The sequence below is a fragment of the Carassius auratus genome, chromosome 15 (assembly GCF_003368295.1).
Source record: "Carassius auratus strain Wakin chromosome 15, ASM336829v1, whole genome shotgun sequence".
Taxonomy (NCBI): Eukaryota; Metazoa; Chordata; class Actinopteri; order Cypriniformes; family Cyprinidae; genus Carassius; species Carassius auratus.
In genome coordinates, this window is record NC_039257.1 from 8,529,848 (window position 1) to 8,543,851 (window position 14,004).

The following is a 14,004-nucleotide window of genomic DNA, read 5'->3' on the forward strand; positions in this document are numbered from 1 at the left end:
GATGCCCCTACTGGAGTCACAGGGAAGAGTGACTGTTCTGAGGACACAATGGACTTAATGTAAATCATTTACCAGCAGAGGGCAACATACATTTCATAAAGGCAAATACTTAAATAGTGATTCGAGAATCTTCTGAGTAGTTATAAATCTTTACCAGTGGTGAGGCAATAAATCTGCAAATGAGTGGACCTGGCTAAAATAGGTTGGACCTCTATTCTGTGTACAGCTATATGTCATCAACATCTCTAAAAGTTTGGCTTTTTAAACACAACTTTTAATTTTTAAAGCAATTTTTTGCACTTTCTCCTTTTTTGTACACCTTTGCTCACTATGTTCAATATGTACACAATTTATTCATTCATTAATTCATTTAGTAAATGTGATTGTGGAGCTTAAATGTTGTATTTCACATTGATTCCTTTGTTATGGGTCTGTTTGTTTTTGTTTTAGGGAACCAACACACCTGACTGTTTTTTTAACCACTTGGCTCAATTAGGCAGCAGTAATAAAGGAAAAAAATTACGTTCTCTGTAATCAAGCTATACTAGGCAACAAAATGTCTCTGAAAACGCATTACCTGTATATAACAGCGGTTAATGCATTATTTTAAATGACTGATCCAGACATTTATCCATTAAAATGTCATTATTCCGTGCCATGAATCCACAGTTCAAAAGGTTTTTCAGTTTGGTGATAAATATTGATTGTTACACTTAATTTTAGTCCAGAGCGTTAAGTCTTCCTTTGCTGAAGAAGAGAAATTATTTTTGGTTAAAGAGTCTGGAATCACACATTGGTCCTTTTAGCTGTTGGAGATTAACTATAGGAGAACCTCCCATAGAGTTATACATTGCAAGTGATGTTGATGCCCTCCATTGGCTCATTCCCTGTGGGAACAGGTATCATGTTCTCAATACTAAGAACTGGGGTGTGGTGGATCTCAGGTCACTGAACTCCTGGAAAAGATAGAGGAGATGGTTACAAGAAACAGAACAACATTATTAAATGGACAGAATTTTCATACAGCATATTGAAGGGAAAACAAGTATGCTGAATTGAAACGGAAAAAGTCGACAAGGTGCATGTTCACAAATGACTTCTGGACTGGAGTCTCATTATTAAGAGAGTACAATGATCATAGAGTGCAAAACCTAAATTATTTCCAAATCCCCTTATGAGATGGGGATGCTGCTATATCGTTATTAGTTCAACCATTAGGTTATTTATTTTATTTTTATAAAAATTAAAAAAAGGCTGGGTATCTTTTTGTGTTTCTTATTTGGTTGCTTAGCAGTAGCAGGTATTTAAGATAGCCAGTCCTAATTTTCTAATTTGGGTTTTACCAGGCATGTTTTTCTCTTTTACTATTTTTTAATCTTTATTGACAGCAGACCCTCCCTGTATCTGTCTCCTTTATCTGCAGTTTTGTTTTTTGTTCTTAATGTCATGGAAATACTTCGAGTTAAAAGATGCCTCAGGCCTACTGTTTCTTCACTGAAGGACTTTTTTAAAGTTAGGCGGAGCTAGAACTACAAAAAACTTGTTAGATTAGATATTTGAACAAAAATTTATTATTCCTTCTACACTACACTTTAAAGAAAGTGATGTATGTGTTAGCACAGAAGAAACGCTTGAGGTAAACGTGTATTTATGCTACTGCACTGCATACTATAGGCCTACCTGTTTACTATAACTTATCCCTGTACATCCAGCCAATATTCAACAATGCCTTTTTTTACATTGCTTGGATGTTTTTCTGAAGTTCATTGTGTGTAGAAGAAATCCCTTACCACCGTTTAACATTATTTTATTACACCGTTAACATCACTGTTTTAAAATACCATATTGTCAGTATACATTTTGTATCATTATTATTTACATAAAAAACTTGTTGACAATTATTGCTAAAACCCTGACTTTCAGCTGTGTCACAAAGTAAGCATGTACGTTTCATAAAATTATATTTTATTGTTTTTAAAAACGGTTGGGAACAGGTAGAGGCGGAGTCTATGAATACCTAACCCCACCCCTAAACTTCCCCCACTAAAGTGAAAGCCTAGTCTACTCGCGTCGGAATGCTCTTCTGCTTGAAAGTCTTTGTGACCGCAATAATATTTGGAGATAATGTCACACAGCTTCAGTCTTGGAGTTAGTCGAGTGTGAGTCGCGCTAATTAGCCCCGGTTTGGGGGAACTTTGTTTTGTCTTGTTTTTGTTTCAGTTACCTCACGCATTGTAAACTGAACTGGACCGTCATCACCGTTGTGCTGGATCAACAAACAACCGAGGCGGAGCGAGATCCACCTGACACAGGTGAGCAGAAACACACACACTGCAAAGGTCTGTCCACGTAATCACGACGCAAAATTTGCACTGCATCAGATCTCATTAAAAATATATATTTTATATGTTAATTTAGATGTGTTTGTTAAATGATATACATCATTCTATTAAGATATAAATACCTGGATTTTTCAAAGATTCAGGATTCAAAGCATTTATTGTCATATGCCCAATGAGAAAAGCAAGTTTCCCCGAGCAATGAAATTCTTTGCCGTCCACAATGAATGCCAAGACAATTGCAAAACTGTGCACATATATACACATAATATAACCGCTAAATAGAAACTATTTTGTGCAAAAAAAAAAAAAAACTATAATCGCCAACGTGCAATCTGAGTGCAACGTGATAACAATAGCAGCAGTAACATATGCAAATTGAGATGACGATCGAGTCTACAAATATGCAATGGGAGTAACGTTAATAGTAGCAATGAATTTACAAATAATTTAAATACAATATCGAATTATTAAACTCTTTTTTGAACAATTACTATATATATATATATATATATATATATATATATATATATATATATATATATATATAGATAGATAGATAGATAGATAGATAGATAGTAGTGCTGTCAAAATTAGCGCGTTAACGCATTCGATTATTTTGAAATATTTAACGCGTTAAAAAAAAAATAACGCAATTAACGCGGTTGCAGTTTTTTTTATTTCCAGTTGTGGCCTATGTGTGTTCAACGTGCAAAGAAATATGGATAAGACCAAGGAAGGACTTTTAGACGGATAGTTTCAGTATAAAACTCTGCCGGATTACTCTTCAGTCTGCCACAAGAAACATTACTCTTCATTTAGTCTGCCACAAGAAACAGCAACATTAAAATCATGAACTCAAATGTCATTGTTTAAAAAAAAAAAACCAATGACTGTAACAGTGCGTAAATCAGACCTTTCTGTAACGCTAACGTTAATAAGCTTAAGCGAAAATAACGAAATAAGTGTGTAGCGGAGTATTTTTTGTACACAGTGCCGCGAACTGTCAATCACTCCTGTGCGCGTGCATCACTGTCCTCCTCAGCTGCAGCAACTTCATCTTCAACTTCATCTTCATCAGGCTTTAAAACAAAAAGGGGACAAAAAGATCATATTGTCTTTGTGCATAGGCTTTAGATTATTAGATAAATTAATATCTAAATTTGTGCCTTGCCGTCTACGGTATTTTTTTAGAACTTAGAAAAAAGATGCTGCAGCCAATGAACAGCCAGCGGGGGCTGCAGGACGACTCAACCTCCGCAGACAGTTTTTAATGTTTATCACACAATAAATACTCAAGATTTTGCTTTAGTATAACTCACAACGAGTTTCACACACCTTCTCCGGGCACGTTGAGTTGTTGACACTTAACAGTGGAAAAAGCGACACATGCGCTATTCACTTGTATAACTTAAGGGTGAATGGGTAATGTAGTTTCTGCTCTGGGTGGGATGAATTAGGAAGCTTGCATTGTGAAGGGCGCTCTGAAAATCGGCAGTGCAGGTAAAAGATTAAAACCTCTATTAAAACAGATGTCCAAATGAGCGTAGCGGTACGCTACAAGCACGTTCTGGGCGCACGGAGAGGTGGCGGTACGCTCAAGAGCTATATTTGGAAGTGGCGGTACTGAGTACCAGTACGTACCGGCCCACTTAAAGCACTGGCAATGACTATACTTTGGAATTTTTTTGCAGTCCACTTAGAATTCAACATGGAAATCATTTTTGTTTTTTATTGGCATTGATTGTTTTGAAATTCAAATGGTACTTACATGCCTGTGTTTTTATTTCTGTAATAAATATGGCTTTCAAGCCAACAGTTAATTTGGAGGATATTGATGGTTTATTGCAGGTATGTTGTTTACATGAGAAAATCTGTGTTACAAGTTAAACAAAAATTCCAATAAACAATCATATTTTGAATTTAAATAGTTTCTTTGTCTTGAGTTTACATTAATTATTTACATTTTACATTTACATATCCAAAAAGTTTCAGTCTTTTAATTGCGATTAATCGCGATTAATCGCAATTAATTTTTAAAAATTGTGCGATTAATTAGTTAATTTTTTTTAATCGATTGACAGCACTATATATATAGCTTTTATTAGCTACCCTCAGAAAAGTCTGTACGCCATGTTAACCGAAATATACTAACCAAACACGCCTATTATTATTATATAACAATTGGAAATAGCAGTTAAATAAATTCACGTTACGTATGTACTGCCAGGCACCTTTGGTTTTCTCTTTTTCTGTAATTTAGATGGAAAATGTGTGCCTTTTTACCATTTGTGTCAAAAAATTCTAAAAGTAGCCAAATACATTTTAAAAATAGATAAATTTGTTGCTAGATGCTTTTGGAAGAAAAAGTTGCTAGAGGTAGTTGCTTCAACAGGGTAGACCTCTGATGCGTTTTCTCGTTTATTATGTTTATATGCCACTTTGAAATTAAAAAATCAAAACTGTAAAATGCATTTTAAACGTGTTTCCGTCCACAAAAAGAGAATAGTCTTGGATATATATATGTATATGTATATGTGTGTGTGTGTATGTTAAGAAATGCTTTATTGCTGTTGTTACAGATCAATGGAGCCAGAAAGACCAGGCTCACTAGAGCCATGCTGTGAACCCATAAAGCACGGGTTAAGCAAAAGATGTTGTAGAGATGCTGCCAGTGGCAACCCAGAATTAAGGTACTTAAAAAAAAAAATGTTAATAGCAAAGATAGATAGATAACAAAAATGGGTTCTTTGGGTTAAATTCAGAGCACGGATTCTAAGTATAGGTCACCATACTTGGCTGTATGTCACGTCACTTTCACTTTTTTACACTCTAAAAACTGCTGGGTTGAAAACAACCCAATTTGGGTTATTTTGACAACCCAGCGCTGGGTCAAAAAGGGACGAACCCAGCGCTGGGTTGTTTTAACCCAACCAGTTGGGTTATCATATTTAACCCAGCCTGCTGGGTTGCCTTTTTTTATAGTTCAAAATGACTATATTGCAGGGTTTAAAAAAACAGAGCGGGTGTTTTTTATCACTGTATTTCAGAAGGAAAACTACTGTATTTAGAAAATGTTCGATATCATTTCGAATGTGCTTGATAAGGCAGCGTTTGTGAGCTCAGCACCGCTCTGCAGCCGTTACCGGAGAAACCTACCTCCCGCTCTTAGCGCCTCCTGCTGGCAGAAAATAAACTCGCAGAGTGCAGCCATGTGGGGAAACAATGCATTTCTACGTTAAAATTAACCCAAATTGAGTTAGGCATTAAACCTACAAATGTTGTTCATTTTAAATATCACTTTTACACACAAATAATAATTACCAAAAGGAAAATATTTATTAAAAACGAGAGAAAAGTCAAAAAGTAACATGTTAGAAGATATGCAGAAAAGGATGGCATTAACAGCTACAGAGTTCATAAAGCATTGAACATTTGATGAATATAACTTAAAATCAAATTGGCCTTTGTTCAATTGTATATATTGTATAAAAATATACGAAAACACATACAATAAATTTACAATTAGTTAGGTTTTTTTCCAACTATTCTGGCATGACAGTACACAAATAAATCACAACATTAACTTTGATATTATAACATTTAACAGACGCATGTGTGTGTGTGTGAAAGAATGTGAGCAGGTGTATGAATGACAGTGTGTAAACTCTTCTACTAAACAACACAGAAAAAGCATTTAACTTTTTTTTTAACAAATTATACACTTACAGTTTGTTTCAAAGTCCATGAATACAGATCATGCATCACAGTCAATTTTCACGATCTCTTTAGCATAACTGAAGTAATCATGAAGAAACCCCATCTGCACAGCATCTGACATCTTCTACATCATCCAGGGCAGCGTCCTTCTTTAAAACCACTGCTGTTTAGGGGAAAGAAGATTCTCCTCTCTGACCAGGATTCATCCAGTCACCGCCTGTTCTTCATCAGTGGCCTAAGAGAAACACATTTGAAAAAATTAAACATTTAATTAAACTATCCATTTTCAGGTAGAGGTGTATTCACATCTGTAAGGATAGGTAAATAATCGGTTTTAAAGTTTCAACACTTTGTGTGGTTGTTTAATGTCTCAGTCCACCACAGCTCTCATGAAGTCTATAATGGCAGCACTAGTGTGAGGGCAGGTGATATTGTTTGAATAAATATCGCTTTCAGAAAGCTTCTTTACTGAAACATTAAAACAGACATGACATTCACATACCTCACAATATTCATGTACATGGAGGGCTGCTCTTCAAACCGTTAGTTCACCAAATAATTAAAATGTTTATAATTTACTCTCCTCATGTTTTTCCAGACTCATACAAAATCTGCTAATTTTTTGGAAAACGTATGAATATATTTAATATTCTCTTTTTGTGTTATTTTATTTTGAACATACATGTTTGCTATCATATAATTTAAGATGTATTCATATATAAATATCAGAATTTACTTCTACAATAACTCTATATTTATGAAGCTTGAAAATACTGATTATCTAAACTATAAATGGATTAACAAATATTATGAGAAAACTAAAAATATATTAATTTATGTTGTAACGACAGACAAAAGTCTTATAGGTTTGGAATGACTTGAGGGCAAGTAAATTATTTTTTGTGTGAACTTTACCTCTAAGCATACCTGTCAAGTTTTGGATTTGAAAATAAGGGAAATTTTCCAGCGCCCATTGCGAGCAGTCCCACCACCCCAACAAAGCTCCAGTATCCCTTACATTTTAAGACAGGTGTTATAGCCCAAATTAAAACACAAAAGGGTATATATGAAGAGCATTTATTTAAAGGCTTATTTGCATATTTTCTGTTAATTTAACATTGATGTCTTTACATTTACATTTTATTTTAATTCCACACATTCTTTTCATTTCATATTGCTTTTCTTTAACAGTTTTTCTTTTCATTTCACATAACTTTTCTTTTACTCTTTTAGTGAGTTGTTGTACCAATTTGTTGCAGACTTTGCATTCTTTAAAAAAAGTAAATTCGCTGTCCCATTTATCACGGTATTTACACATGGGTTTTGGTTTTTTGGCAGGTGTGCCTTCACTCTCTATTGTAGCATCCATCATCCGTCTCTGTTTTTTCTTTTGTTGTTGTTGTTGTTTTTCCCACGTTATAACTCATGTCATCTGACCTCACACACCCCTCGCGACAGGCTACTACAGGTGGGAGTAATCGTGAGACTAGTGACAGAGCTCAGATTGGGAATGTTTTTATTATTATTATTTTATTAATAACGCAGGTAAAAAAAAAAAAAAAAAATAAAATAAAAAAAATAAAATAAAAAATACGGGAGATTTACGGGAAAATACTAATACGGGAGGACGGCGGGAAAGAAGGGTAAAATACGTGACTTTCCCGGCCAAAACGGGATACTTGACAGGTATGCCTCTAAGAGCGAAGACCAAGAATAATGACTCTCCAAATCAGACAACTCCAAAGTTGGTTTGAGTTCTGCAATAAAAAACACAGACATCAATGGTCTTAATGAAATGAGCACGTAATCACACTGTTGTTGCATCAAAATGTGAAGTAAACTGGCAGGAGACAACAGAAAAATTTATTTTCTAAAAATAACTTACATAAAATCTCAAAGGAATGATGCTCTCCCATGTCTCTTGCTTTTAACATCTACAAAAACAAAAAACAAACATTATTTTACTCTTAGTAAAACACAACAACTGATAACATGAAATTATGAAGTTTACTTGCCTTAAACGATCATTCCCTGTCTTCAGAAGAAGCTGAGAAAACCACCTCCTCACACAAGCACTTGTGTGTCCTTAACTTCAGTTAGTTTGAGTTCTGCAAAGAAGGGGCATCAATGGTTTCAATAAAATATTAACATACACATACATATATAAAATCACACTGTTTTTGCATCAAAATGTGAAGTTAACAGGCAGGACACAACAGAAACATTAATTTTCTAAAAAAAAAAAAAGTAATAATAATTTAACTCACATCAGTCTCAAAAGAATGAAGTTATCTTGTCTCTGGATTTCAACATCTAAAAAAACAACAACATTATTTTAGTCTTAGTAAAAATAAAGATAACTTGATGTTATTCTGAAGTTTACTCTCCTTAACCCGTCTGCCCCACTCTTCAGAAGAACAACTCCTCCTCATCCTCACACAGGTCTGTGACTCCTCACACAAACAGCTTCTGTGTCTTTAACTCCCAGCGCGAGGACAATGAAGACAGGAGCTGGACAAGTCTGAAATATTACATGTAAAACATACTTTTAACAGTTACCACTTCAACAGCCTCAAAATAATTATGCTAGTCTTTACTACACAATGCCGTTTCCTTTAGGAGACAAACATACATTCAGTTTAACCGCGAAAAAAAAGACAAATTCACATGAGCGTAACCGTGACCATAACCGTCTGTTAACGCCTCAAAGAGAACAGATAATGTAAAATCTTATGTAAATATGACAAAATACATTCACAGACGTTATATTCAAAGTACGTCCTCCGTTCAGTAACGTTACATGAGGCAGTTAAGACCTCCGTGTTCGAGGCGAAAACCGCGTCCGTTTTTTTATATATAACGTATATAACGTTAAGCTCCTTTGTTTCCGCCTTTCATAAAACCTTCCGCCTTTCATACAACCAGGTAAACAATAAAAGATAACTTTACATTTTGAATATTTAACGTTACTTACCATAGTCTTTCACTCGCTTCTCGCTTCTATCACGCTGAGAAAATGGCGGCTGCTCGCACAGGAGACGTACGATTTTGACGTGACGTGCGTGCTCTCCTTCACGTCCGCGTCCTCAACCCACCCCGCTGGGTTAAAAAAGAAAGTTATTTTCAACCCAAACTTGGGTTAAAACATCCCAAAGCCCTATCAAACGGCCTCAACCCAGCAGTTGGGTTGAAAAAACAACCCAGCGTTTTTTAGAGTGTACATAATTATAAATAGCACACACAAATATTATGCTTTTTTTTAAACTTTTTTTTTTTGGATAGAGTTTGAAAGCACTAATAAAGACATTTCTGAACACAGGTGAGTAATGTGGGTGAAAAAGTATGTACACTGTTCCTGTGACTCAAGTGATAGAGCATCGCATTAGCAGCGCAGGGTTGTGGGTTAAAAAATTGTTAGCCTGAATGTACTGTAAGTTGCTTTGGATAAAGGCTTCTTCTAAATGCATAAATTTAATTTTTAACATTTAATTTTAATTTAATTTTGAAAACAAATCTCACCAAATACATTTCACAAATACAAATAAACAGCATGCAATACACTGAATTAAGCATTAAAGCTTGAAGTAGAAATACTAAAATATTTAGAAAAATGTCCTTCAAAATTACAACTTCGGAAAAACATTTCTAATATGTTTTTATCAATAAAGTCTGCTCTGATCACAAGAACATTACTGTATGATAAAGTGTTCTGAATGGAGCAGTCATTCATTTGTCATGTTTCAGATTGATGCAGTCAGAAAGAGCAGATTCACTGGCGCCCAGCTGTGTGTCCATAAACAGTGCTCAGTCAATAGAGCTTCCAGTGTTCTTCAGGAATGAACAAAGGTATGTTTCAAAATAAAAAGTAAAACATTGGAGGCATTTCTTTAATGTAAACCCAAGGAATCTTTCAATATTGAACCTTGATCTGTGTATAATTACTTAAAGTAACGACTGTCCATATACTGATGTCTGTAATGTGCTCACTCAGGTCACATACAAGAAGACAATGTCAGAGTTGTGATGGGAAAAAGCCAGCACTCCGAGAGTGCAGGTATTCACACATATAAATGCATGTAAATTAAAATTGACCACTGATTAGTTTTTTAACAATACATTTCATTAAAAAACATGTCTGCCGGTGTATACATCTGTTATTGCTTGCTAATTTGTGTTTTCTAACTTATGTTGAAGCACTGACTGTCAACATGCTGAAGCCCACAACAAACATATATCAGATCTGTGGAAAATGTTTCACTGTTTATGTGAGGGAACAGAAAAGCAGGGAAACCCAACACTTCTTAGTGAGATCTACACTGAGCTCTACATCACCGAAGGGGGAAGTGGAGAGATCAATGATGAGCATGAGGTCCGTTGGATTGAAAAAGCATCAAGAAAAGCTGCAACAGAAGATACCCCAATCAGCCTGAATGACATTTTCACACCATTACTTGGACAAGATCAGGCCATCAGAACTGTGCTGACTAAAGGAGTCGCTGGGATTGGAAAAACAGTCTCTGTGCAGAAGTTTATTCTGGACTGGGCTGAAGGGAAGGCAAATCAGGACGTCCACTTCATATTTCCACTTCCTTTCAGAGAGCTGAATTTGATAAATGACAAAAAGCTCAGTCTTTTAGATCTTCTCCAAGTTTTTTTCCCTGAAACAAAGGAAGTGGACGTTTTCAGTAAGAAATATAAAGTGTTGTTTATCTTTGATGGTCTAGACGAGTGCCGTTTTCTCTTAGATTTTCCCAGCAATGAAATTCTACTGGATGCAACCAAAGAGACATCAGTAGAAGTGCTGCTGACAAACCTCATTGTGGGGAATCTGCTTCCCTCTGCTCTCATCTGGATCACCTCCAGACCAGCAGCAGCTGATCTCATCCCCTCCGAGTGGGTCCATCGAGTGACAGAGGTACGAGGCTTCAATGACCCCCAGAAAGAGGAGTATTTCAGGAAGAGAATCAGTGATCAGATCCTCTCAGACAGAATCATCTCACACCTGAAGTCATCGAGGAGCCTCTACATCATGTGTCACATCCCAGTGTTCTGCTGGATCTCATCCACAGTTCTAGAGAAGATGTTGAGTCAAGCAGAGAGTGGAGACATTCCCAAGACTCTCACTCAAATGTACACACACTTCCTGATCCTTCAGATGAGAAATATGCATGAGAAGGCCTTTAAAACGAAAGTGAAAGATGAAGACATGATCCTCAAACTGGGGAAACTGGCTTTTAGGCACCTTATGAAAGGCAGTGTGATATTTTATGAAGAAGATCTGAGAGAATGTGGCATCGATGTGACAGAAGCATCAGTGTACTCTGGGTTGTGCACTCAGATCTTCAGAGAGGAGTTTGGTCTGTGTCAGAGGAAAGTCTTCTGCTTCGTTCATCTGAGCATTCAGGAACATCTAGCAGCTGTGTACGTGATGTTTTCATTCAATTTGAAAAACCTAGATGTTCTCAGTGAATACCAGTCCTTAAATCAGGATGTTCAGTACCCAGTATGTTTCACAATCTATGAGCGGGCTGTGGAAACAGCTTTGAAAAGTAAGAATGGCCATCTAGACCTCTTTCTTCGCTTCCTTCTGGGTCTCTTGTTAGAGTCCAATCAGACTCTTTTTCAGTGCCTACTTACACAAACAGAAGCAACATCTCACAACGCGGAGCAAATTATCCAGTATGTCAAGAGGAAGATTACAGAAGATCCTTTCTCCAGAGAAATCCATCAATCTGTTTCACTGTCTGAATGAACTAGGTGATCATACTCTGGAAAATGAAATCCAAGACTATCTGAATGCTGGAACGATCCAAGATGCCATTCTGTCTCCGTCTCAGTGGTCAGCGCTGGTTTTTGTGTTGCTTACCTCAGAAAAACTGGAAGTGTTTGAACTAAACAAATACATCAGGGATGAGTTCAACCAAAAACACCTCACACAAGATCAAGTTCTCCATAATCTACTGCCTGTGGTTGAACTGTCCAGATCAGCTCAGTGAGTAAAAAGTACTGTATATATGTGCTTAGATTTGACTAAACATTTCCATATTTTCTTGTACATAATGGGCCTTGTTTTGAACTTGCTGTACATGTACAGATATGTGCCTTTGACTAGGACTTTACTAGCATTAATTATATTTCCTTGTGACATTAAGAGATGTTAAGAGTATTTCTAGTATATATTAATGATCATATAAAAAACAAATAAATAACGTTTCTGTAATTTCTCCTGTTTTTATGTGAGCGATCTTATTTTATTCGTTTATTTATATTTTTCAGGCTTGGCTGTTGTAGCCTGTCAGAGAATTGCTGTGCTGATCTGGCATCAGTTTTCAGCTCCGAATCCTCATGTCTGAGAGAAGTAAACTTAAACTTCAATAATCTGCAGAGTTCAGGTGTGAAGCTCCTTTCTGTTGGACTGGGAAATCCTCACTGCAAACTAGAAACTTTGTGGTAAGTCCTGAAATTTGTCAAAACCACAAATAGATCCTGCACAGTTAAAATAGAATTTGTACATACTCTGGTATCATGCGCTGTATTAATGGAACTGGAATGTGAGCAAACAAAACTGTCTGGAGCAGGTTGTGGCGGTGTGGTCTCACAAACGAATGCTGTGCCGCTCTGGCTTCAGCCCTGAATTCAAACCCTTCACATCTGAGAGAGCTGGATCTGTCTGAAAACAACCTACGAAATCAAGGCGTGAAGCTTTTCTCTGATGGACTAAAAAATCCTCAATGCAAACTGGAGACACTAAAGTATGTTATTCAAAAGCTAAAAATAGAAAAGTAAATTAAATGGTTTGATGTGTTAGAATTAAAAAAAAAAAATGTTAAAAAGTTAATTATAAATGTAGATGTCTAAATCTGTCCTACTGATGTTTGTACTCTCCTGGGGTGCTGTAAATGTATACTTTGAGAGCTTCTGAGCAAATGTAAAGAATTTTACAGTGTGTCCCATTGTTCTTTTCTGCAGGCTGAGATTTTGTAACTTGTCATATAAAAGTTGTGCAGCTCTAGCTTCAGCTCTGACATCAAACCCCTCACACCTGAGAGAGCTGGATCTGTCTGAGAATGTATTGGGAGATGACGGAGTTAACTTTATCTCTGATGGACTCAGAAATCCTCTTTGTAAACTGGAGATATTATGGTAAGAATTTTGTTCAAGATAGGTGAGATAAAAACCTTTTTAGTTGATGGAAAATTTATTTAAAGCAGGCAAATTGTAAGTACCAATTGTAAGTACCAGGCAAAAAAAAAGTTTATAATAAAGTGTTTATATTTATATATATATATATATATATATATATATATATATATATGAAATGAGAGGGTTAATGCTGTGTCATTGTTCTGTCTCCAGGCTTCGAGATTGTGATGTAACAGATGAAGGTTGTGCTGCTCTGGCTTCAGCTCTGAGATCAAACCCCTCACACTTGAGAGAACTGGATCTGACTAAAAATAATATCACAGACATGGGAGCAAACCAGCTCTCTGCTATAAAATTGGATCCACTATATAAACTGGAGAAAGTAGAATATGTTTGAGATATTTATATATATATTTATGAATCTTTTTTTTTTTGTCAATCTTTATTAACCAAGTGACAAATGTTGCACTAGGAAAATAAGATTGTCAACGCATTTTTTTTTTTTTTTTGAAGAATTACACTATTATCTGTAATAATGGATGTGTTTTCATTAAATGTTTTCTTTTTGTAAAAATTACATTTGAAGAGAGTTCAGCTATGAACTGGGCTGCTCGTCGGATTCGTTGCTGCAGTAAAGCTGTACCTGGGACTATGTTTTAGCATATAATTCATTCATTTTCACAATTAAACCCTTTCTAATGTATGTGATCTGTTGTTTTTTGGTGTTTTAAAATCTGTCCAACACATTAGGTGATGGAAATATTTTCTGAATGTGTTTGAGATTATTATCCCGGCGGATGGC

At 35.8% G+C, this 14,004-nt stretch overlaps 1 pseudogene; it reads left to right on the plus strand.

Annotated features, from left to right (window-relative positions):
- The first annotated feature begins 40 nt into the window (after positions 1 to 40).
- LOC113114951 (NACHT, LRR and PYD domains-containing protein 3-like) lies at positions 41 to 13,992 on the plus strand (annotated as a pseudogene).
- The last annotated feature ends 12 nt before the right edge of the window (positions 13,993 to 14,004 follow it).